This window comes from Peromyscus maniculatus, chromosome 18, assembly GCF_049852395.1.
Source record: "Peromyscus maniculatus bairdii isolate BWxNUB_F1_BW_parent chromosome 18, HU_Pman_BW_mat_3.1, whole genome shotgun sequence".
NCBI classification, from domain to species: domain Eukaryota; kingdom Metazoa; phylum Chordata; class Mammalia; order Rodentia; family Cricetidae; genus Peromyscus; species Peromyscus maniculatus.
In genome coordinates, this window is record NC_134869.1 from 31,560,050 (window position 1) to 31,587,099 (window position 27,050).

Sequence of the window (27,050 nt, forward strand, 5' to 3'; positions counted from 1 at the left end):
TCTAGCCTATCTCCATCCTTAAGTGTCAGCTCCCAACTCAAAGAAACATTCTAATCAAGACCCGTAGTGTCCACTCCTGGCAGGACCTCAGACGCATTCTCTACCATGCAATCCACAGCCATCACACTTTCCTAAGATCACGAGAGGGCAACAGTAACAAAGGGATGTAATACCAACCCAACAAACACGACCAGATATCAACATCTAGTTTTCCACCAATAACAACCCAGATGCCTAGAAGCCAGCATAGAAATATAACAGCTAAGACAAAATGTCCTCACTAATGCCCAGCAACACAACTATAGTTAGCTGTGAGAAATACAACATAGTTAAAGCACAAGACAAGGACTTCAGAATAGCCTTTAAGAACATGTTTTTTAAAGCTGTTAAAGAGAAAATGGATAAATCCCTTAAAGAAATCTATGGAAACACAGCCAAACTGCAGAATGAAATGAAAACAGTTCAAAAAATTTGCAACTGGAAATAGAATCAATAAAGAAAACTAAATGTGAGGCAAAACTTGAAATGAAAAAAAAAATTAGGAATTCACCTCATAGTAAAAGATGGAAAAGATATTCCAAGAAAATGAACCTAAGAAGTAAGCTGGTGTTGCTATTTTACTCTCTGCCCAAATGAGCTTCAACTCAATCTAATTAGAAGGGATAGGAAAGGATGCTACATACTCATCAAAGGAAAAACCCACCAAGAGGACATTGCAATTCCAAACATCTATGTGCCAAAGACAAGGGCACTCAAGTTCAAAAGAGAAACACTACCACAGCTTAAATCATATATTGACTCTCACACACTGATAGTGGGAGACTTCAATAATCCACTCTTGCCAATACACAGGTCATCCAGACAAAAACTAAACAGAGAAATGCTGGACCTAGCAGACATTATAAGCCAACTGGACCAAACAGATATTTGTAGAACATTTCACCCAAATACAAAAGAATATACCTTCTTCTCTGTAGCTCGTAGAACTTTCTCCAAAATTAACCACATACTCAGACACAAAGATAGTCTCAACAGATACAAAAAAAAATTGAAAGAACACCCTGAATCCTATCTGACCACTATGGATGAAAGCTGGATACCAACAATAGAAACAGCAGAAAACTTATAAATTCATAAAAACTGAACAACTCACTATTGAGTGAAAAATGAAAAAAAAACAGATATAAAAAAAGAAAATAAAAATTTTCTATAAATGAATAAAAATGAATACAAAATATACCCAAACTTATGGAATACAATTAAGGTGTTTCTAGGAGGAAAGTCTGCATCAGATGAGGTCTTGAGCTGAAAAAAAGTGGACACATGCTCTGAACCCTAACCCAGAACTATCTCCAAATTGATAGCCACTTACAAATGAAAATTTAGTTTTCTCCAAAGGAGTGCCATGGGGGAAACAAATTACTCTTAATGGTAGGCTATTAGTGAAGACTGTTATTGATTGCCATTCATCTAGTTTTGTTTTAGCCTAATACAATGTCAGCCAATACAAGGCAGGAGCTTTAGTGTACATATGAGCAAAATGTGGATTCAGCAAACAAATTCTAGAAACAATGAACAGTACTGGTGTTGTATATGAAAAGTTTAATATATTCCAAGGTAGAAGACATACAGAAGGCATTAAGAGTGTTCTCAAACTGGCCAATCCATGCTTAGTTGTATGTGAAATGATGTTTAAAATAATTAAATATCATTCCTTAAGTTTCGGGATAAAGTCATGTTTTTAGATGACATAAATAACTGATTTGTTTATCCTGGTTCATTTTTCTTCAACTGCTTTTACACAATCAAATAATATTGATTTAAAAATAGGTAGTTTCTTAAATTCAGTCAGCAAATACTTCCATGTCTATACTTCACTTAGTACCAACCAACCCCAAGAATTTCCAAAGCTCTACATCTGTTTTTCTGTAATAGTACTTGCCACATTATATTAACTGTGATCTATTATACGTTTTCTTTGTTATACTATAAACTATCTGAGAGCTGAGACCATGTCATCCTAATAATCCAATAATCTCCTGTGTGCTTTCTATACACTATGGACTCAGTGAGTAGCTAATGAATGAGTGAACTAAAAATATCAGTAACACTTCAAGGAAAATAACACTACGGATCCAGGTTAATTTACTACCCCTTTTTAAAAATCAAGTGAGCAGTGACCTAAGGATACCAAGGGCATTTAGTTAGGAATCGTAGAAAGGAATATTTGAAATCAAAATAGTTAGACATCTAGATGGGTGTCAATGTTGTGACGTCATGTTTATTCATTGCTTATAAGTAATGCTATTTTCCTGTTCTCTAGCTCACTGATAACTTATATACGATCTCCATTCAGCTCTGCTATATACAGCCCATTCAGCAGCATTTTCTTTTTACTTCTTTTTTATAATTTTCAAGTTCCCAAATCCTACTTAATTATCTTTTTTCTCTTTAATTAATTGGCTGTAGATTTCTATTTTCTTTAAATGTGCTTATAATTACTTGAAGCATATTTAATGGTGGCCGCTTTAAAATCCTTCTGAGATAAGTCCAATAGTGATGTCATCTAAGTGTCATATCTATTTGATTGTCTTTGTCATTCATGCTGACATTTCCCTGGTCCTCAGTATAAAAATAATGTTTTTATTGTACCTTGGACATATCTCTGTATCATATTATATATTATATATACATACACATACATATATATACATATATATATATATACATAACAAAGTATTATATCTCTCTGTAGCCTATTCAAACATAAACTTTCAATCTTCTCGTTTTTGCTGGCACAGTGTGGTTGGAAAGGGAGACACTTCATTCCCTGTTACTACTAGGATTCCTTGATACCCCTGGGAGATGAGCTGGTATGAAATGTCAAGCTTCAACTAGATTCTTTTTCTCCATCCACAGTGAGTGTTCCTACATTATTGTTCATCATGTGACCTCCTTAACTTAACCAGAATAAAAGTTCTAACTAGCTCATAAACTTAGCAGACATCAGCAGAGAAGTCAGTGCTGTGGGATTGTTTCCTTACAGCGTGACCAAAATAAATAAATAAATAAATAAATAAATAAATAAATAAATAAATAAAAATAAAGACTAATACTCTGTTTTGTCCTAGTGAAGACTGTATTAGAACCAATATTTCTGTGGTGTTGGAATGGATTAGGATACGTTTAGAGTTTTCTCTACAGGTGGGCTTTCCATTTCCTGCTGCTTTTTCCCAAGAGAGAAGTTTTTGTTGTAGCTCATTTTTAAGTGTGTGTTCCATAGTCCTTCCTGATTGTCAGCTTCTCCAGCACGCAGGTTGTGTTACAGAAGCACAAAGAAAACCCAGAGACCTCATTTCTTCTTATGCCCCTGAATTCTTCGTTGGTTGCCCTCATTTGTCAGCCGTCTTCTTATCTGTGCTCGAAATACAAAATTCTGGCTTTTTCATTGTGTTTAACATAAAGAAAGTAAGAAGTGTATTTTCCACCCGGAATAAAAACAAGAAGGCCCTAGTTTTTATTTAATCTTTATTCTTGGGCCCATTTTTTTTAAAGATTTATTTATTTATTATGTATACAGAGGAGGGCACCAGATCTGATTACCGATGGTTGTGAGCCACCATGTGGTTGCTGGGAATTGAACTCAGGACCTCTGGAAGAGCAGTCAGTGCTCTTAACCTCTGAGCCATCTCTCCAGCCCCGGGCCCATTCTTCACATGCATAAATCCCATTGGAGCAACTGTATCGTGGGAAGATGGCGTGGAGAATAAAAGCCCCATAACCTGTTAGTCCCAGCACACATGGGCGAGACAGTGGTTTATCTGGAATCACAGTCCTCCTAATGGGAGGTTCAAGGTGGAGACAGCAGGACTATCCAAAAGCTTGTGGGCCAGCAATTCTGGAAAAAGGCAGAAATAAAACAGATCCTGCTTCATAAGCAAGGCAGAGGGACTAGAGATGTAGCTTCATTGGTAGAGTGGTTGCCAACCAGGCCAAAGGCCCTTGGTTAGAACCTCAACACTGCATGGTGACACAATCATGTCATTCCAGCCCTCTGGAGGTGGGAACAGGAGGATTAGAAGGTTAAGTTTATCCTAGGTTCATATTGAGTTCAAATCATTCTGGGCTACATGAGATCCTCTTGTCTCACAAACATAAGTAAGGTGGAAAAACAGAATCAGCTCCTAAACATTACCATCTGACTTCCACATGTGTGCTCTCACATGTACAAACTTACATACACACACACACACACACACACACACACACACACACACACACACACACACACATACATGTAGCAGGAATCTTAAAAGTTCTTATTAATAAAATCAAACCCGAGACGAGTTATTGGGGTCCATGCTGGTAGATCAGAGAGACAGAATAAGCCACAGCTATCTCACCTCACCAGTTCCTCAGCTGGTCCTGTTTCCTCAGACTGGAAGCCTCTGAGTCCTCATCCAGAATGAATCTCAGCTGAACTGTGTTGCTCCAAAGCCTGAAAGCTTAACCAGGCCAAATGCTTAACCAGCCAAATGCTTAACCAGCCAAAAGCCTCTAGTTTCTGGTCCTCACACCTTATATATCTTTCTACTTTCTACCACCACTCCCTGGGATTAAAGGCTGGCTTTCTGGGATTAAAGGTGTGTCACCATGCTTGGCTATTTCCAATGTGGCCTTGAACTCACAGAGATCCAGAGGGATTTCTATCTCTGGAATGCCAGGATTAAAGGTGTGTGCTATCACCGCCTACCTAGTGGCTTGTCTGTTCTCTGACCCCAGATAAGTTTATTAAGGTACACAATATTTTGGGGAAAACAATACCACCACACATACACACACCAACACACTAGTAATCAAGATTATAAAAGTTGCTATGAAGTAGGTACCATCATAATTAGTCACATTTTACATACAAGGGAACTAATGGCAGCTTAAACAAAAATATATATGACTTTTATAAGAATGTTCACAGAATGTGGATTTTTGCCTATTGTTTACAATTTGTGAGTAGCTTGATATTGGCATTATTAGCACATTATGGTTTTCTCTTTTAAGAATAAGCTTACAGAAGTTTAGAAAAGAATAATACCCTTTGGGGCAGTCAGGAAGGAAATCCAAAGATGAGGAAGGATGTGCAAGCAATGCCCAGCAGAACTGTGCTGCAGGAGTGAATAAAGCCCATGGCTCTTAGGAGTTACAGCTAGTGAAACCAGCAACACAAATTGGCCTAACACAGAGATGGATATACTATGGATGACTGCATCAAGTGAACTGCAAGGGCCTTCTCTGCTCCAAGATTTGATTACTCTGCTATGACAAGATGCTTATTTCTCTTTAAATCAAATCATTTCAGGAAAGGTCAATTGAAAACCTACGTGCTGTCTGGCTACTGCCATTGCTAAGTCCCAGGCTACATTTTAAACGAGAGTCTCTCCAGAATATAAAAACAACAAGCACTCCAAAAATTACCCGTTACAGTATTTTGTTTCCCTTTCCCAGTTAAATGTGGTTCCTCGTACAGATAAGGTGTTATTTTGACTCTGTAGTTAGCATTGCACCTTGAGCCTCCCCAAAGGCCTGACTGTTTTTTTTAAAAGCATGATGACATAATATTCAATTCAATCACTACTCCATGATCAAGCTAAAACTGTGTGGCTGAAAATTGCCTTTCGTAAAATTATCATTGAAAATTATCTTAGGATGAAGTATCCTGTAGAGAGATATTAGCCATGTTGTTTATTTCAAATTATAGTTTCTGGTTGTAGTCCTACAGTTCAACATGTGTATACATACATTAAAGTCAGATAATCAAATTGCTTTCTGGAAATGTTGAATTGGTTTACATCACCATCAACATTACATGCATATCCACTTCATCAAATTACTCTAAATACAGCTTATTCACAACCTCTTTTAATAAAAATAAAACTTAAAAGTAATTTCATTCTTGGTTACTAGCCTTGACTACATCAACATAGTGATATTTGAAAGGACTTTCTATAGAATATTGAACTTACATTTGACATTGCTACAGATGATTTTTTCACCATATTCATTGATTTTAATTTATGATGTTTTCTAACACAAAAATATTTTTAAATTGTACATAGTAAATAATCCAATCATTTCTTCTGTGATTTTTACTTAAGATAATTCATACACTATGCTTCTTATTTTATATATTATATAAATCCAAATGCCCCAGTATTTATTCATATGGAAAAGATGCAATTTGAACATAATTGAATATTGAATATAATACCCATTATATTATATGCCACCTATGCTTTATATTACTTATTGTATATATGTACACACACTGCATACCCCTATATACATGTGGAAATAATTATTTTATGTTCATAATTAGTTTTCCAAGTATCACTTTTTAAATAATTCTTAATCTCTTCATTCATTCTTGGTCCTCTTTTTTTCCCATGCATTAGAATCTTAAAAACACCAAAGTCTTTTTAACAATATAGAATTTCTAACCCAACTACTGAAATGTTCAGTCAGTAGATATTTAGGAATTGCTCTTTCAATTCTGCTGAAGAAAGGATGGAAACTTTCATATCCTTTATGATACATAGTTACTGCCCCTAAAAATCTTTCACAAAAAAAAATTGACAGAAATTTGAATGTACTTCAAGTAGTAGAATATTTTAAGGTGTGTTACTTTTGTTTATGTTGTAATTGTTTAACTCTGTGAAGATGTGTTACTGTGCCTGTGTAAAACACCTGATGGTTTAATAGAGAACTGGACAACAGCAAGGCAGGAGAAAGGAGAGGTGGGGCTGGCAGACAGAGAGAATATATAGAAGGAGAAAACTGGGAGGAGAGATCTAAGATCTAGGAGCAAGAGAAGAAGGAGGACTCCAGTGGCCAGCCACCCAACTATACAGCAAGCCACAGAGGAAGAATAAGATATACAGAAGTAAGAGAACAGGGAAAGCTCAGAGGCAAAAGGTAGAGAGGATAATTTAAGATAAGGAAAGCTGGCTAGAAACTAAGCCAAGCTAAGGCCGGGCATTCGTAAGTAAGAATAAGTCTTCCTATGTGATTTATTTGGGAGCTGGGTAGCAGGCCTTCCAAAAGACAAAAGACCAAAAACACCTAACAACAACTTCATAGTAAAACTGAATAGTCAAAAAGTATAAAACTGAAATTAAATTTATATTGACTAGAAAGTGCAGCTCGGTATTACAGTGTTTGTTTAACATGCCTAAGGTCCTAGGTTTTTCTGTAGTAAGAAGGCAAATGTGAATTATTAATAACAGTGACAAAACTGGTAATGGTGACACCACTAGTCAAATCAGAGGTAACTTTTTGGACATATGAAGTAGGTGGGAGAAAAACTGTCAGATCCAAAATTCATGATGTATATAATAGAGTTAATATCACACACAGCAAAACTATTTCTATGGAAATGTATATGCTATTATTGGTTTAAAACAGAAAAATGTTCAAATGCTATAAAAAATCTTCATCTCAATAACCCTCTCAAATAATTCCAAAATGAGACAGAGGGGTCATAGATTTTGGATAAATGACAACTGACTCTTTCTCCAATGTGTGCATACATAGGTACACACATGAACACCATACACACACACACACACACACACACACACACACACACACACACACACATACACACACCATATCATATCACATAAATATAAAAATGTTTACCGGCATAGAATAGGACTTCATGAAATATGGGAGTTTCTGAATTGGGAAAGCTATAGACTACTTAACATAGATAGCATAGAAATAAAAGTAGCACAGATGCCACTGGTCATCTGAAATCTTCTCTCTCCTCTCAAATGATCACAGGAACAAAGAGTTTAGTCATTAATACCCACATTCACTGGTGAGTGAAGATGAGTTTTACTAAGATTGTGAAATATATCACTCAACTCTGCGTTTTGACACTCATATGAATATATGAATAGATGTACATGGATAACTAAAATATTAGAGAGAGAGATAAATTAGACAGACAGACAATGATAGACAGACAGGTACATACATACATACATACATACATAAAAGCTGAGTTTGAGGAAAAAATATTTTCAAAATAAATTGCACAAGGAAGGATATATTCACAACTTCACTAAGATTTCCAGCATCTATATAAAATTAATTAAAAATTAGAAGGTCTAAACAATATTTATTGAGAATAACACTAACAGATAATGAATACAAAATGGGATTTTCCTAATTTAGCCACAATCAGGAAAATGAACATTAAAATAATGAGATGTCATTTCTCTTACTGGATTGATGTAAAGATGTGATACCGCAATGTTGTGGGAGTAAAGAGAGAGCAGCTATGAAATTCTTTCTGTATTTTTCTTTCCTTTTAAAAATTTTTAAAATTATCTTATGTGCATGAGTGTTTCCTGCATATATGTATGAATGCCACATGTGTGTCTGGTGCCTATGGATGCAAGAGGGAATTGGATTCCTAGAATTGAGTTACAGACAGTTGTAAGCCACCACATGGGTGCTGGGAACTGAACCAATGTCTTTGCAAGAGCAGCAAGCTCTTACAAAAATGAGCCAACTTCCAGCCCCTTCTTCTGGACTTCTAATTGGACACAGTTTTCTAGAGTCCTTTTGTCTTTATTTACTACCCCTTTGTGATTATATCCAGCACAAAAGCTTGAATTCAGCTTTTCGACAGGAATTGTGCTTAGGACTGACTCTTCCCTGCACTTCACTGTGGGTAACCTCAGTCTGATATTTCCTAATAATAACTCTAGTCATCCTGTATTTGACTTTAGCCTTGTTCATAAAAAAAAAAAGGCAGGCAGTAGTGTGTGTTTGTTCTATATACTGTACTAAGTCAGTGACGATGAATTTGAAGCAGTTTTGAAAGGATAGCATGCCTGAAGAGCTACATGATCTTCATCTACTGGGTGCAAGAAGAACCTACAATAATAGCAGCCATATGGCACCATGTCCCCACCAATTTCCCAGGATCACTAATTTCCAAATTCCCTGTTCTCCAAGCTATTTTGTTATTTAAATATGCACTTATTATTCAACTATTTAAAAACATAATCTAAGTCTAGCCCTAAAAAATGTTGCCTTTTATATGAATGGGGAAAAGATAGCATATAAGTTGTGGCCTTAATTATCCTGCTAGAGAAAGCTGAATTGAACAAACATAAACGCTCTCAATTCCATGACATCATCCTACTTTATGAGATCAAAACTTTGTATAGCCTCACAATGTAGCCTGTGGCATTCTAGTCAGTAAGCTCTGCTTTACTACACTCTCCCACCCGCTCACTAAAGGCCCAGGTACCTACAGGTTACCCTACAAAGCAAGAGAGACAGGTTTCCTCAACCACCCTAGCAACTTACCAAGTGCTCAATACAATATTCACACTTAGCAAATCATACTTACGACAGAGAAATGAAGTTTTTTTTTTCTTTAATTTTTATGGAACTAGACCAACTGAACATCACAGTTACAGAAAATTTCAAGAAAGTAGCAACTGCCTTTTCTCTGAAGGGAGCTCATGTTGGGAATCAACCACTGAATTAAACAACAGATAAGTATTGATGATGTTTGGAAATTACTCTAGATAGAGGAGTGCCCCATGGCCCAGGATGGAATGCTGGTATTTGATGGGAACTAGAGTGGAAACTGAGGCCTGAAAAGTTAGGATGTTTTAAAAAAAAGTGGGCTGTTCTGGCTTCTCTTCAGGGCATACAAGTCCCTTGTTTCTGTAGGAAAAAAAAATTGACAGTTGAAATACTAAGGAGAGAGGAACTAAAAATTAATGGGTTGGATTGTTTTTAACAGCAAAGTCAAGTGAGACAAGAATATAAGTAGGCCAAAGATCAGGTTCTCCTTGGGAAGGTCAAGCACTTTGGAGCTATTGAAGCCAAGGAGCTTGTTTGAAACTGGAGTACTCATGCTGGGGCAGGAAAGAAGACATGTGTGAGCTTCCTCTCCAAAGCCTGAGCACTCTGTTTATAAACAGAAGGCCAAGAAAGGGTTTTCAGCAGGGGAAATGCTGTTCAGAACTGGATTTGATGGAAAACTCCTGGAGAGCTGTGTGAATATAAGACTTGAGAGCTAAGCAAGGAAATGAGATCTGGAAGGATCTATTGACCGGCATAGAAAGTCATATTGAGAAATAAAAGCATGGGTGTGAAGGAGGCAAATCAAAAGGAATTACAAGTATAATGGAAGATGGCTACCAAAGAGAGAGGATTTATGGTGTGCAAATATCAAGCTGATATGCTCTTTTCCGATCAGGAACAAGGATAAAAAGAAATAGTTTTGAAGTAGAGGAGAAATAAACATTTTATTAATGCTGTTAATGTGTTAGGTTCTGGGTTCTACAATTTATATGCATGTTATAATATCTAATATACATAATATCCCTTGAGGTAGACAATGGTCTCCCCATTTTATAGAGAGGAAGGAAGCTCAAAGAGGTCAAATAATTTACTAGAATAGGAAACATGTTTTCTAATTTCAAGGCAATGCTATGAGTGCATTTCCTGTTTTAAGTCTCTGGGTGATTATTTGGGTAATCGTTGTATCCTGCTAGCCTGTAACAACCACTTGAGGACATGCAGTAAATGCTCAACACTTATTTTTAAGTAAGCCCTACAAGTGTGAATGAACAGAAATTAAGTCTTACTCTTTTGACACATTAACACAAATAAGAAAAGAGTCTCATGAGGTAAAGTCTAATGCTCAACAGAAACAATGGCTAGCTAAAACGGCTACTATTACACACAAACAGAGAGTGTTTTAGGCAGTTTTGAGAGGGCATTATGTTGCTCTATTCATGCAGTGACATCCCATCTAAATTGCAGACACTTGGCTTTGGGCAGTATCAACTGGCTGTTCCAGGAAACCCTCCAAATTGGGTAATTGCTTACTTGGAGCAGAGTAATAACCTTATGTTAATTTAACCACTAGGGATGTTGTTTGTGTGAAATTGTTGGGAAAGTGCTTCTCTTTGAGAGACAGATAATTATTTTAACAAAGAAACCAATGCAAATAGAGAGCTGCTCTTTATTCCCATCCCTTTCATGTGAGTATCTATCCTCCGACTCCATCACATAAGTTCTGAGCATGGACTGGACCACTTCAGCATGAAAGGACATCCCACACATCCGCATCCCAGCCTGATCGTATCAGATTAAAACTGAATGAATTGCCAATGGTGAGCAATGCATCCCCAAATAAGAAGAATAGAAAGAAAGGCTTTCAGGAAATCAATACCTGTTATCTGAACTGAGCCCACTGCCAAAGGAGAGAAAAGGCATGAATGGATGATCTTCGAGATTCTCGGCCTGTGAGTCATGCCTGACAGTAAAGTTAGAGAAGCAGGTGAGGACACAAATTTATCAAGTTTCATTTGTATTCGACAAATAAGTGCAGGAACAGGCAGAGAACTGAAGTGAAAAGAAAGAAGATGTAGTTAAATGTGGGAAAGAGAAGTTATACTTAACTTGATGCTAAGGGTCGGAAGTCAATAATAATTGTATTAATAAATACAATTAAATATTAAATTAGTTGTTTATTAAATTTAAATACAAGCAAAATGGACATAGCAGTTTCCTTAAAGGCAAGCAAATATCTTCTTTCAGTCAGCCTTTCCATGATAACATGTCAGGAACAGGGGTCCTCCCCCGACTAACTCAGAAAAAAAAATTTATGAAGTGGTCACAATGGGGCAGATTCTAAATTAGAACAAGTTATTACAAAACCAGACCTCCAATTCAGGACATCACAGAGGTTCCAAGCTGGTATCGTGCAAGAAACTGCAGAATAATCCAGAGAAATAGAAAGAGGTCTCATGGTAAGATATGTTGATCAATATTGACTGGTGTTTGTCAGAGGAGGAAGATGACTTCCTGCATTTAATCCCAGTGATAGTGAAAGTCATGAACCAATAAGGGGAGAGGAAGGGAATGGGTAAAGGAAAGAATGAGAAAAACAGTAACAACAGCACCAAAGAGGAGCCCAGCTCATTTATATGTTGTTATATTATTCTATTTGAGAAGTGGGAGTGAAAAGTGAGCAGACATATAGAGATGGAAATAAATGTTCTACAAATGTGCAGTTTTCCTACCATGGCTTGCTCTCTAAGGTTATAACTCATGAAAAAAATGGGACCACAGCTGTTAAGGTCATTAGGGGCCCTGGAATTTAAGTCCAATTAAGTAGGGAAGTAACAGAGAAAAGCGGGAACAAAAGACTTAATATGCCCACACTAGGAGGAGAAAAGAGATGTTCAGGGGATACCTTACTATAAATCAACCTTTTAGGTCACAATATACGATACATTTTAAATATAAAGTCTCAGTCAAGGTGTGGTCTTTCTCATGGCTGATCCATCATTGAATTAGCTCTAGTCTGTCCTAAAATTGATCTCACACATACTCAAAACTGGGAAATCTCTTTCAGAGAGCAAGCTTTCACTCTAACTGGACCCAGTCTTCAGATTTTTTTTTTCCTTTTCCAGGATAAGATTCACAGAGAAATTCTAATTTGAGGGATACAGTATTTCCACAATGTGATACTCAAATGTAGGGCACAAGTGTCTCTTTAGATGTCATCGTTCTGGCCAGGATGTTTATGGAAGCAAAGCAATATTCTGATGAAGCTATCAGTTATACCCAAAGCTCCCAGGGGCAACCCCCATTCATTAACTCATCCTGCTCATTACTTAGAGAAGTTCAGGAGAGATATTGAGTACAAGCTATTATTAAAGAGGAAGAATATAATCCATCAACTTCAAATGCCTCAGGATATTTCTTTCCCTTGATACTTACAGAATATTCTGTCATTGGTCCTAAAACAATGTCTGTGGAAGAGGAAAAGATACACAAGCAGGTTTGCTGCCGCATTGTTTTATTGTCTACAGCAGAAAGGTCCAGGTAAATATGACAGAATGCAGAGATATTTCCAAGCTCAGTAACGGCTCTTCTTTCAGGGTTTCTTGCTTTTGTAATAGTTAAGTACTTTGTAAAAGATGGTGAGAACATATCTTGAATATTAATTTCTGATGAATCCATGATGAAAATGTGGTATGTTAACACAATAGAATACTACTTAGCTGTTGAAGAAAATGAATTTTTCAGGAAAATGGATCAAGCCAGAAAAAAAAATCATCCTAAGTGAGGGTGCCCAGGGCCCCCAAAAAACAAATTTATGTTTTCTCTTCTAGGTGGGCATTAGTTTTTAAGCTTTTGATATGTATGCTACAATCTGAATTACCTCAGAGGTTAGGTGCCTAGTAAGGTAACAGGAGGTAGGAGATGATTTCTAGAAAGGCAGAATAATATTGTGGAGAGATAAAGGAAAAACTGGAATGGGAAGATTAAGTAGGAATAGAGATGGAAGGGAAGGGTAAAAGGAGGGATATGGGGAGGGGCAATTAAGGCTGTTTTAAAAACCATATGGAAACCTATTACTGTAGAAGCTTCCTAAAATACTCAAGGAATTTAAATAGAGTCACCAAATAAAAGGGGTCTTCAATGTCCCAACTAGAATTCTCAACCCACAAAGTAAAGTCCAGTGTCAGGACTGAATTACAACTTTTGAAGCTTTGGCCAATAGAACCTCTATACCCCCCAGGCTCCTGACAAAGCAGTTGATTACTCTCAACAAGCTGATGGTAGGTAGGGCTCTGTTATGCAAGACAGTACTTCCTTCTGTCATCAAACACAGAGAAATCAAGCTGGTACCCAGCTACCAGCTTCACTCCTAGTGACCAGCATTCATGGTACTAGAAGGCACTCTGTACACTACCAGCAGAAAGATAACCATCAATATCTCTAGCCCCAAACCCTGTGCTTCACAACAGTGACTTGTCTACAAGATATTTTGTTGCAATAGTTGCACAAGCAATATGGGAATAACCAACTACATTTTTCTTAACTGGATGTCAGGCCCACTCCATGAGATGGAACCAATACCTAACACTGCAAAAGGGCTCAAGAAATTGAGACTAGATAGTTCATTGCCTAAGGGAAAAACCTTGTACTATTATTCTGCTAAAGGAATATAACAGCAACAACAACCAGAAAAAGACTCTTACTGACATATTGCTATACCCATAGATCAATGCTTCACTCAGCTCTCAACTCACATCAGAGAAGCTTATTTCTGCAGTAGATGGGAATTAACACAGAGGCCCATAATTTGGCAATATGCAGAGAGTGACTTTGTAGTGCTCGGTACTAAATGGGATATCTTCATCAAACCCTTCCCTTTGGGGTTCAGGAAGCTATGCAGAAAAGGAGACAGAAAGATTATAAGAGCCAGAGGTGATGGACAGAAACAACTAAATAGGTCATGGGTCTATGAGAAAACTTAATACGATTTTTTTCTACTGAAAAAACATAACAAAAAATGACTTTTTATGACATACTGCTACACTCATAGATCAGTGTCTTACAAAACCCATGGAATAGAAACTTACTCAGCTCCTTGGATAGAAAACCTAATTAGAAGTAGAAAGTTTAGCTGTCAGATAATAACATATCATTCCAATAATTCTGGAATCAACAGAGAGACCAACATGCTGCAACCACACATAAAAACTACATCTTAAAATAAGCATAACACACACACACATGTAAAGATATGAATGACTACAAGAATGGGTGAATCGCCAAAAAATGCATAAGCCTGAGTGGCTTCTTCCCAAAAATCACACTGGGTTTTAATCATACACTATAGTTACCAAAAAGTTACCAAAGAAGGAAGTTGGGTGGTGGTACAACCATCCTATCTGAACTATTTTTAAAATTTCTTGTGAGTCTACAGCTACTTCATGACAAGAAGGTTAAAGGTCAAACAAAAAGGATGAATAGTGTTATGAATTATTATGCAGGGACCAGGAGGGTATCTCGCATGTGCAGGGAAACACGCTGACATGCTGGACAGATGCAGCAGCGGACTGGCAGGCGACCCACTCCATGTGGGCATGGCAGGTGGTAGAATGTTAATATTTTGACCCGCCCCTTGGGGCCGCCCTGTGTCCTGACATAAAAGCCTCTTTTTAAGGAAAAACTCCACCCCTTCCTTCTCTCTCTCCCTCCATTCCCATGAGATGTTCTCCTCATCCCCCCTTTCTCTCTCTTTCTCCTTTCCTGTCTTCTCTTCATCTCTATTACAATAAACCATTTCCATGTGGATGTAGCATCTGGGTTGTGAATGTCCACCTGCCGCCATGCCCACAATTGAGTGGGTCACCTGCTGCTGCATCTGTCCAGCAGACCAGCATGGTTCCCTGCATGTGCTGGATACCCTTGGTGTCCCTCATAATAATTCATAACAAATAGAATTATAATAAACACAAATACTATATATGTCACATATATACTATATATATGGTATATATAGTATATATAGTATTTATATATAATAATTTTATTGAAATATAGAGGATTTTCTACCACTTTCATATTTCTTGTGCTTGTCCCCATAAATTTTAAAATAATACTAAAGTTAAAGTTGAATAAAAGGCAAGGATATAAATTTCAACCAGGATTATTTCTAAGTAAAGCAATGTCAATATGAATTAAGTCAAACCTAAGCTGTAAAACCTAAGAGATTATGTTTATAAAACCTCCACTCTTTAATTAAACCCCATGACATTTCCATTCACCCACCACCTCTCACAGAAATGTCCTTCTACTCCGACACACACATAACAAAGTTACAAAGATAACTGGATTAATTACTGGTTGTAACTTAAATGGCTAAGCAAAATAGACAAATTCTGCATCCTGCCTTTTTTTTCTCCTCGTTTCATCCAGAAATCATCAGAGAATAATGCTAGACAGGACCCTTTGCTACATGTTTGCTAACTGTCCACACACCAAGTTCATAAATGAAACACTTTCCATTAACATGTCAATTTGAAGCTTGAATACAGTGCAGCCCATTTAATTATCCAAGAGGTCATTATCCAGCTGGTGCTAACCAAGGCCATCATTTCCCTTTACTCTCTTTCTTGCTACTTTCTCTTCTCACCTTGCTACTTGTTAGCACGTCTACCTAAAAAGGAGAGACTCCCCAGAAGGATAAAATGAAAACGACTTGATTCTTTTATGTACTGGAGGACTCAGTCAGGAAAAAGCCACTGCTCGCCAGAATTGGATCTGTGTACGTTATGCACACTTCAACAGTCAAAGGTAATTCATAGAAGAGTTGGTTATAAAACAAAATGAACTTCATTGCCCATAATTTCACAAACTAATGACTAGATAGACCCTATCACCCGTGACACACTTCTCTTATTAAACTGCTTATCTGTTGAGCTGCCTTATTATAAACAAACTACTTTTCCTTGATATATGAGATTGTTTTTCAAATTTATAATTTATTTGTACTTTAATCCAGCACCTGGCATACTATCTGGCTCATAAAAGTGCTTGATAAATATTTGATGAATGACTAACCTAAGAAAAGAAGAGTACAAATGACAGAGGAAATGAATTAAAGAGTAAGTAAATTACTGAGCCAAGAAAAATACTTTCATAAAAATGGCAAACCCACAAATATAAATACATATGTGTGTATACACATGTATGTGCACATGGATTGTTTTTAAAGTTATGACATTGTTATTATAAGGATAAAATAGGATTGCCCCAGGTCAAGTATGACATGTACTGAACCCAATACACCTTGCAACTTAACAAGCATGAGTTTGCAGCCCAGACCTGCTGTCTGTACACTGAAACCACTAGCAAGTTAACTAAATGGCCTGAATTAATTTTCAATAGTGTATGGTTTTGAGAAATCGAAGAATTATAAGATACATTGTTGTTTTCATAGCATATGTTTTGAATCTGGCAGACTTAATACACACAAACACATACAGGTTTGCACAAGCACAATACAAATATACAAATATACACAAGGGCATAGGAAATCCACTTTTGTGGTTTAAGGTAGTGCTTCTCAACCTGTGGGTAGCAACTGCTCTGAGGATGAATGACCCTTTCACAGGGGTCACTTAAGAACATCAGAAAGCACAGATATTTACATTGCAATTCATAACTGTAGCAAAAATAGTTATGAAGCAGTAACAAAAGTAATTTTAAGGTTGGGGGGTCATCACAACATGAGGAACTTATCAAAGGGTCACAGCATTAGGAAGGTTGAGAACCACTGGTTTCAGAGATGTTTGTTTGTTTGTTTGTCTTTTGGTTTTTCAAGACAGGGTTTCTCCAGCCTGGCTGTCCTGGAATTTGTTTTGTAGCCCAGGCTGGCCTCAGACTCACAGAGATCCTCCTGCCTCTGCCTCCCAAGTGCTGGGATTAACGGTGTGCAACCACTATGCCTGGCTTAGTTTAAGAGATATTTATTGAGAAGTGCTAAACTATAGTCCTTGGATATTTAATAAGAAAATACAATATTCCTTATTAAAGTTATTTTTAATTATAATTTTTAATTAATCATTTACAAACAAAGTAAACTAAGATTGTAGGTGTGAGTCCATAGATAATTTTAATCATTTAATATCTTTTCTATATTAGCATGATCTAACAACGTAATATCAACTCAGTTCTTAACTTTGTAGTCTCTTTCTTATACTAGAGCAGTGGTTCTCAACTTTCCTAATGCTGCAACCCTTTAATACTCATGTTATGGTGACCCACCCCAAATAAAGTTATTTTCATTGCTACTTCATAACTGTAATTTTGCTACTGTTATGAATCATGATGTAAATGTCTGATACACAGAATAAAAAGGGGCTGTGACCCACAGGTAGAGAACTGCTATACTAAAGCCTACTTTTTCACTGCATACTCAGCTCTTAGTCTGCATAACACAAATGAGAAATGCTCTAGGGTGTAGGTACATTTTGGTCTTGATGAATGTAAGTATATATTGATTGTGAAATACCCTCTACTTTAAAACTCAGCTGGATAATGAGTAACAGTGAGCCAATAGACTCAGAACAAAGCATAAACCCATAAAGAAGACATAACTTTCATACTTAGATGTCTTTTGAGAGGCTATATAAGCCATTTGAAAATCTGGTTGAATGAAAGATGCAAATACTATCAGCATGCAATTTATAATGGAGCTCAAATGTCTGAGATAATAAAGGAGGTCAATATGCATTTTAGACATTTTAAGATCATTTCAACTGATGTACCCTGAACATTCTTCAGAGTGTATTTAAATGTGTGTGTGTGTGTGTGTGTGTGTGTGTGTGTGTGTGTGTGTGTGTGTGTGTGTATGTAAATGATTAGACCTGCATCTGAATCTGTCATCCTATTACCTGGTATTTGTGGTGATATTGTGTCCCCCAATACATTGTGAGAAAACAAAACAGCCACTAGATAGACATAGAGGCCAGAAAATGGTGGCACACACACCTTTAATCCTAGCATTCCAAAGGCAGAGATCCATCCGGATCTCTGTAAGTTCAAAGTCACACTGGAAACAGCCAGGCATGGTGACACACGCCTCTAATTGTTAGTTATTTAGCTGTGTTGTGTTCTTACCCTGCAAGGAAATGTCACGAAACACGACAGAATCTGCTTATAAGAGTTTATTAGAGTTAAAGGGACAGAGTGCGCAGGCCTGTGGGAGAGACACGTGCATGGAGAAGAAGAGAAGCTGGGAAACATGGCGCTCCATTTTAAAACCGGCTGGGGGCGTGGCCAGGTCACGTCACTACTCCACGCGTGTGCGTAGATCACATGGTCACGTTGTGCGCTTACGTGGCCATGTAACGTCACGGATCCTGGTCACGCGAGACCCCTTGTATCCTGGTTACGAGAGACGCTTTGACCCGGAAATGGCTATCCTGACTGGAATTGGCTAGGCAGAAGTGTCTGCCTGGTATATACGACCGTGGGGGGCATGTTGTGAACCCTTCACTAATCCCAGGAAGTGATGGCAGGAAGCAGAAAGGTATATAAGGCATGAGGACCAGGAACTAGAGTCTTTTTAAGCTTTTAGCTTTTAGTAGCAGTTCAGCTGAGATCCATTCAGATGAGGACTCGGAGGCTTTCAGGCTGAGGAAGCAAGATCAGCTGAGAAATTGGTGAGGTGAGGTTGGCTGTGGCTTGTTCTGTCTCTCTGATCTTTCAGCATTCACCTCAATATCTGGCTGAGTTTTTTATTAATAAGACCTCTTAGGGTTCATGCTACAGGTATTAATTTGTTAAATTATTAATATGAGAGGAGCCACAGTGGGCATGGGCTTACACAGCAGATGTCTACTGTTTAAATAAAGATAAATATAATACGCATTTCTTGCCTAACAAGCACAAAGGGTAACAAATTGGTGTGCTTTTTAGGAAATAGCTGTTGACGAGTTGAGGTGAAAAATCGTTAGTCACACTAGAAGGAAGTAAGATGAAGAGAACACATACATGAGTCATCTCTAAGAAAACAAAGGGACAGACTTAGCAAGGAGCCTGGTCAAAACACTAATTGCTACTAATTGCTACCTTTGCTATTGTTTGTTGCTGTAATTATGGTGTGATGATTGTCATGACGGAGAGATAACACATCAGCACCAAGGAAAGGAGTGACTCAGGCAGAAAACAGAGAACAATTGCATGTGAGTTTCCTTTTCAATAGATCATGGGCTCTACTAGCCTGCTTCTCGTTTGGGCTCATCACTAACACACTGAAATAAAGCATTTAATCTCTTTTATATCACTTGTTTCCCCCAAACTGCCACGATTTGAATAACATAGAAAGTGATAGAGATTACAATTTGTTCTGAGAGATAGGGGATAGATAGATAGATAGATAGATAGATAGATAGATAGATAGATAGATAGATGATAGATGATAGAGAGAGATGATAGATACATAGATAGAAAGTAGATTGATAGAAAATAGATTGTTTGATGATAGATAAATAGATAATAAATAGATATATAATAGATGATATATAAGTAGACAGATGATAGATAGAAAGATAGAAGATAGATAGAGATTCTTGTATCTAAATGAAAATGTATTTCTGTACTTAACTAAGCATGTCATTTATAAAGGTCTGTCTTGATTGATTCCTTCCCTCTTATATGTGCAGAAGAATGCTTGGATCAACACAAGTTATGGGGGTGGGGGAAGAAGAGCTCCTATATATAAATGTATTTAAAATTAAACCAAACCAACAACTTTCAGAACTACAAACATGCTACCAGTCCTAGCATTTTAATGAGATCTTAGAAGAAAGAAAAAATTTCAAATATTCATAATTAGATGAATTAATTAAGCTATTTATCACCATCTTCTCATAAAAATAACATTAAAGCACACTGCACATGATGAATAATATGGTCATTATAGATTTTCCTTAAGCCAGAAACTAATGGGGAATTCTTAGGAAGATTAATATTGCTTTCTCCTGCTCAGGAAACAGTAATTGTCAGCTGATTTAAAGCTCCCTCCCCACCTTTGAGTATGTTGTGCCCAGTAAAATGGTTTGCTTTTTATCAGAGTGTATATATTATTGCACAACAATTGTGATATTTATCAAGTATTTCTGAGCTACAAATTCAGATTTTTTTATTCTTCCTATACCACTCATTTTTATATACACAAATAAATTAGTATTATCGCATTTCAGTGGAGAACAGTTAGAAGAAGATAAAAACTAAAATTAATTGAAATTATTATAGAGGTAATGCAATATATTTAGAGCAAAAACCAGTCTGGATTCAAATCCCAGATTTGTCATTTACTTAGTAGTTTTGTACATTCAGTCAGACTTCTGGCAATATCTGTGCCTCCATTTCTACACCCATATAAGAAAACAAAAGCTGTTCTTACACTTGATCTTAGCCAAAAGGCTAAGAAGCAATAAAAGCTGTTCTTATATCATATGTTTGTAATAATATTGATCAGGTTGAAGCAATCAGTATTGTGCCTGGCCCATGTGTGGCTACAAAGGCTGGTCGTTTTAATGTATGTGTAAAACTGTGTTCGTTAAGACAGTTAATAATGGTAATAGTCCTATACATTATTTCCTCTCAACCAACAAGAATATGATGGGTCATATTATAGTAACAATTGCAAAATCTTGGTAGCTTACAAAAGCATTTGTTTGCCATTCATGCTACTACACTGTGGTTCTAGCTAGATTTCCCAAAGAACTACATTCTATCCTTTTTGCTAGGCCATCCAAATTTATTCAGTCCCCATGGGCTTCCACAGCAAATCTGGCTTGGTTGGGCATAAGGCTTGGAGATGTAGCAATGAAACCCTTCCCACTGGAGTGATGAGTCTTACTCTGCTTATTACATCAGCCAAAGCTTACCACACAATCACACTTCACACTTGTCCAGAGAAACATAACCTTTCCCCTACACTCTGTGTAGTCTAAGGTCATGAACACATGAGAGAGGAAGACATCAAACACTGAGTTGTTTCATGTGCACAATTTACGATCTTCCCATATCGTAACTATTTTGGACAAAGCAATGTTGGAAAAAATGGATCCAGGATTCTACATCACAAATTCTAAACCATTTAATGACCCTCACTTTCATTTTGTTCTACCCACCAAAATTGGGATATCTGGGAAATCCTCATCGGTATGATTTACCTAACTCTAGCTCACACTGATTGAATGTAGAGTTGGGGAATTTAGTTTTAAATAGTACTTAGCTCTCCATTGAAAATCAAATGAGAAAGAAGATGGAGAGAACATAAAGTGACATTAGACAAAATGTTGACTTAGTCCTCAGTGCCCATGCATTCATTAGCACAAAGTTATTTAGCAAATGATCAATAATACAGATTTTATGTCTCTTCAGCAATGAAAAGTGTTATTGTTCCATCTTAGTAAATTTTTACAAGTGTCTATATTGATCAACAGTAGAGACTGGGAATTCCTTTTTCTTTCACTTACCCTTATTCCTTTAAAAATGTTTATATATATATATATTTATTTATATAAAAATATATTATATATATATATATAAATGTATATATATATATATATATATATATATATATATATATATATTACTTCACTGGTGCATACACTTATAAGGTACATCTTAAAAGATTATACTTGGGAAGTGTTATTACCCTAAAAATCAAATCCCAACAGAAGGTATTTCTATTGTCCCAAACTGACAATTTTGGTTGTTTTTTTATCTACCTTGTTCATTTACTGTTTTAAATCAGTGAAGTTTGGTTACTTAAAGGACATACAATTAAACCCTGTCCCTCTCTAGCTCAGTGTTTGAACACCTTATGTTTCCAGCTGTTTTGTCTGTTTGTTTTGTTTTTGTTTTTCTTCAACAGAACTCTTCCAAACCTAGAGTTCTTGTACTTTGGTTTTCTTATATATCACCAGAACAGTAACTTCTTTTTATACACCACCACTTACCTCATTCAGCAACAATACCAGACAAAGCAAATATAATTAGCCCTTTTAGTGTAACAATGTCTTGCTATGCAGTTTAGATAAAGAACTTGAGTTCTACACTCACATGTTTTCCTTACCACTGTAATTTACAGAGTTTCTTGTGCTCATATATATTTATTGCAGAGATCCATTAGCCTCCCACACGTTCTCTTGCAATGACTCATCACAGTGGACAGGAATGATCTCTTCTATCAAATGGCTCCCAATTGTTTATGAAAGTGAATTTTTTTTAATGAAGCAAGCAACTCCAACCACTACACTTTTAATTTTCTCCAGCTAACAATACAGGACCAGAACAAAGGAAAAGTAAGTTGCCTTGCAGGAGGCACTGAGAGTTTGGATTTTCTCCAAACACCTGGGAGTTGATCGGTCACAGCTGATTGAATTTCCATTGTTCATTGATTGTGCCATTTGCCAGGCAATCCATCCTTGCTTATGTAATTGCAGCATTCCTGTAGTTCACCCTGTTCTGTCCTGGAGCTTCAGGAGTGTGACAGGCTGAGAAAATTAGATACTGCACATTTCGAGCTGCTGACCTTCAGAATACAAAATAAGGCCCATCTTTTAAAATTGGTCTTTCTTGATGAGGTTATTTGGAGGGACATTATTTCTAACAGGTGATTTTTCATGCTGACCATGTGCCTTCTTAAAATATATTTATATCTCTAAAGACAGGTCATTTTAAAATGTAAGTGCACCTGTACAGTGCAGAATGTTATGAATAAATCCACTTAATTTAAAACTTGTCAAGAAGGGGCACATGTCTCATCTTTAGATAAAACTCTCACTTCAAATTATAATTGAAGATGATTTTGACAACATTTGAAAATATTATTTTCTTGAAAAATGCTGAGAGTGGATGTAATGTAGACCTACCACAGAAAAATAAAACCTATGCAAAGTAATGTTGATGTTAACTAAAATTAGTCATGCGGCAATCTGTGTATAATTCAGAAAACTGTGCCCATGATAAAGGCATATGATGTGAAAGGGAAATAATATTTGATAAACAGGAGGGACTTTTATATAAGCCTAAATTTAAAACATACAATAAATGACTGGATTTCCCAAATACTTTAATGGTAATCAGGATTATTTTGACTAACAACCAAAGTTCATTAGGGAGAACAGATGCTTCCTAGCCATACATTCTTCTTTGCTTTGCAGTAAACTCAAACTCACAGAAAAATTGCAATCGTAAGAGAGCTTGCTTCCCTCCCAACTCCTTCCTCACACAATGCCAAATGACGCCAGCATAACGAATCACCTAAGTGCAACAAACAAGGACATTCCTCTGGAGAGCCACAACATAACCATCAGATTCAGGAAACTCAAACTGACATATGACAACCACATAATCCTCAAATCCCATTTAGGTTCTTTAATTATCAGGGGGGAAAAGTGTTAATTAAAATAAACTACATCCAATTCTCAATGACCTGTTGCAAGTTCAAGTCTCTTTATTCTCCTTTATTTTAGAACAATTGCTCTGTCCAAAGTGTCCTTTAAATGATTCAAGATTTGGCACTGGGCTTCGGCAACAGTTACCTAGACACTTGTAGAGAAAGATCCTGGGCCCTGAGCCAGGACCACTGCAGTTACTGTTATTAATCATCTCTGCCCTCCACTAACTAGTTGCCTAGCCTCCTAGGAAGACTGGCTTCTGCCCTTCATATGTAGAAAGCATATGGGCATCACTAACCCTGCAGCACTCAGGGAAGTTATAATTAAGAGACATGAGATCCAGCCGGGCGGGGGTGGCAAATGCCTTTAATCCCAGCACTCAGGAGGCAGAGCCAGGCAGATCTCTGTGAGTTCGAGGCCAGCCTGGTCTACAGAGCAAGATCCAGGACAGGCACCAAAACTACACAGAGAAACCCTGTCTCGTTAAACCATTAAAAAAAAAATCTTGTACAATTCATAGCTTAGAGAGCATTATGAAAATTAATTTCATCTTTTTTTTCTATTTCTTATCTTCTGTCAGCAATGGAATGCTCAGCAATCTAACTGATTAGAATCACTGCAGGGTTTAAAAAAGAATACAAAACCTAAGGATCTTCTAAGTAGCTCCATATCCATCTTGTAGATTTTTTTCTACCCTGTTTCTTCCTGGAACTTCTAGTACCAAAAAGAACAAAAACAAACCACAAAAAGTTCAGCTTGCAAAATCACTGAGTTCTGAAGCAATGGCTTTCCAAATAAACAGAATTCCCTTCATTCTTGGTTTTTCCACTGCAGCCTTGAAGCACACATTTCTCCTACCAGAGGGGAGAGAGGAAAAGCAAGCCAGTGAAGAAACCAACTTTCATTTGAGTCAGGAGCTTCTAAGAGCTGTTAAGCCTCTCCTTCCTGCCTTGTCAAGGAAGTCTATAGAATGTTCCTGCCTGTTAGCAGGTCACTCTACCCTGGGCAGCAGCCTCTCCAGGGGCATCACCTAATTACAAGTGTTCCTTGGTGTAATAACAATTTTTTGGTGTAATAACTAATCTCTTGGAGTAATAACTAATTTCTTTCAATTCAGTATTCTTAAAACATCTCCAGACCACTTGACCACTAGAGACTTTCCCATGTTTTACAATCTCTTCCCTTCTTTATACATCATAAAATTAAAATACACTTCTCTTTGTCTAACACTTTCTGGAACAGGTCTCATCATTCCCATGGACAGTCATTTCTTGTATTTCTCCGAAAGTTTCACCTTACTGAACTTTCTACTTTCATTCTGCCTGTTTTTTTTCCCCCTCTAGGTTTGCTAGGTATACCATTTTGTGTTAAGGCTCCTCTGATAGTTCTAATCTCTTATGCATCCCCACAAGAACTACTGAAATATGAAGTCAAACTTGGCCTATAATGATTTTATCCCACTGGCACAGATAATCTCTACTCTAGTAGGCAACGTAAATAAAAAATCGTGCTCACCATGATCAAAGTGAATGACCAGAACTGGCAAAGTGTGATGCAATAGTGAAGGGAAAAATAGTCAAAAGGGTCAGGTAAATGTTACCATGCAGCTCGCTCTCTCTCTCTCTCTCTCTCTCTCTCTCTCTCTCTCTCTCTCTCTCTCTCTCTCTCCTCCCTCCCCCCTCCCTCCTTCCCTCTTTCTCTCTCTCCCTCCCTCTTTCTCTCCCTCTTCCTTTTCTTCCCTCCCTCTCTCTCTTCCATCCCCCTCCCTCTCCCTCCCTCCTTCCCTCCTTCCCTCTCCTTCTCTCTCTCCCCCTCTCTTTCTCTCCCTCTTTCTTTTCCTCCCTTCCTCTCTCCCTTCCATCCCCCTCTCTCTCCATCCTCTCTCTTCCCCACCCGCTGCCCATCCTCCTCCCTGTTGCCTTTCCCTCTCTTTCTGTCCCTTAGGGGTAGATTTTGAGGGTGTTTATAGGAGAGGCTCACACACTGAGCTGTTTCCAAATTTTTTAATTTCCGGTAAAATAGCAAAATATTTCAGTGCTGTAGGCTAATTTTAAACACACCACCACCACCACCACTGCCATCACTTTCAAGGCTCAGCAAGGCTCAGGGAACATTAATGCAAGAGGACAGTAAAAGCTGGCCGATAGGGAGGATGGAATGAAATGCTGTCTTATGAATGTGACAAGGCCGCCACCCTCATGGACTCACAACTGCCCTGATTGAACACACAGTACCAGTACAAGACGGAGTCAGTAACATTCCACCATGGATGAGAGACGGACTGTTCCACCCGTGGGAACTAATGGCATGAGAGCTACAGAAAGAGAGGAAGTCATCCTCTTCAACAATGGAGCTGCTGGGGTTATTATGCTCCAGTAGAGAGCGTCATGCCCTATGCCTTGGCTCAATGCAGTGGGTTACAAAGCAAAATCTAGAGAATAAAATTTTAATATTAAACTATGAAAGTGGGATGAAGACTTGGGAGGCAACAGAGGGGGGGGGTGATGGGGGGAAGATAAGAGATGGTGGAGGGACAATTATGATCAGAATTTAAAATATACATGTACAAAATTGCTAAAGGATAAATTAATAAACACACACAAGTAAATAAAGAAATAAAACATCACCTCAGTAAGGCACAGCCATTGGAGACTTCTCTGATTATGACCGACAGCTTATGAAGCTGCACATGTCTTTGCTTGCTAGCTACTCCAGGCCTTCTGAAGCCATCATACGGCTATCTTCTATAATCAGGCACTCTCGACTCAGAAGAAAAAAAAAGCTCTATAAGCCACTGGTACACTGTTAACTACCCTCCAGGGGCCTCGGGACTTTCTTATCTCCCTGGATTTACCATATTGCTAGCAACACAAAAACGTCTTGTTACCTATCAGAGTTCTACTTAAAGACCTGGAGTCCCAGGGCTATGATTCCCCTTTAGCCCTTCTTGGCACACACTAGCTCCGAGGCCCTCTCTGTGATCTTGTACCCAGCCCTTGCCATTACAGTTTTGTAATGATGTGCTTCAGGCCTTACCTTGAATCCTTTCACCATATCCCCATCGTTACCTACACAGTGTAGACATGGGGAGCATGAGATCGATATCCTTTCGTTCTACTGAGCCAGTTGAAAACATGGCAGGATTAAACAAGTGTAAATTGAGCAGGAAATGGATCTGGATCGTGGACCTTTTCAAACCACACTATTTCCACTGCTGGAAGGTTAATC

The 27,050-nt window shown here is 37.5% G+C and overlaps 1 protein-coding gene across 1 annotated transcript in view; it reads right to left on the reverse strand.

The window, feature by feature from the left end:
* The window catches only part of Acss3 (acyl-CoA synthetase short chain family member 3), a 178,551-nt gene that overhangs the window by 143,527 nt on the left and 7,974 nt on the right, over positions 1 to 27,050 (reverse strand). The gene's annotated exons all lie outside the window — the stretch shown is intronic.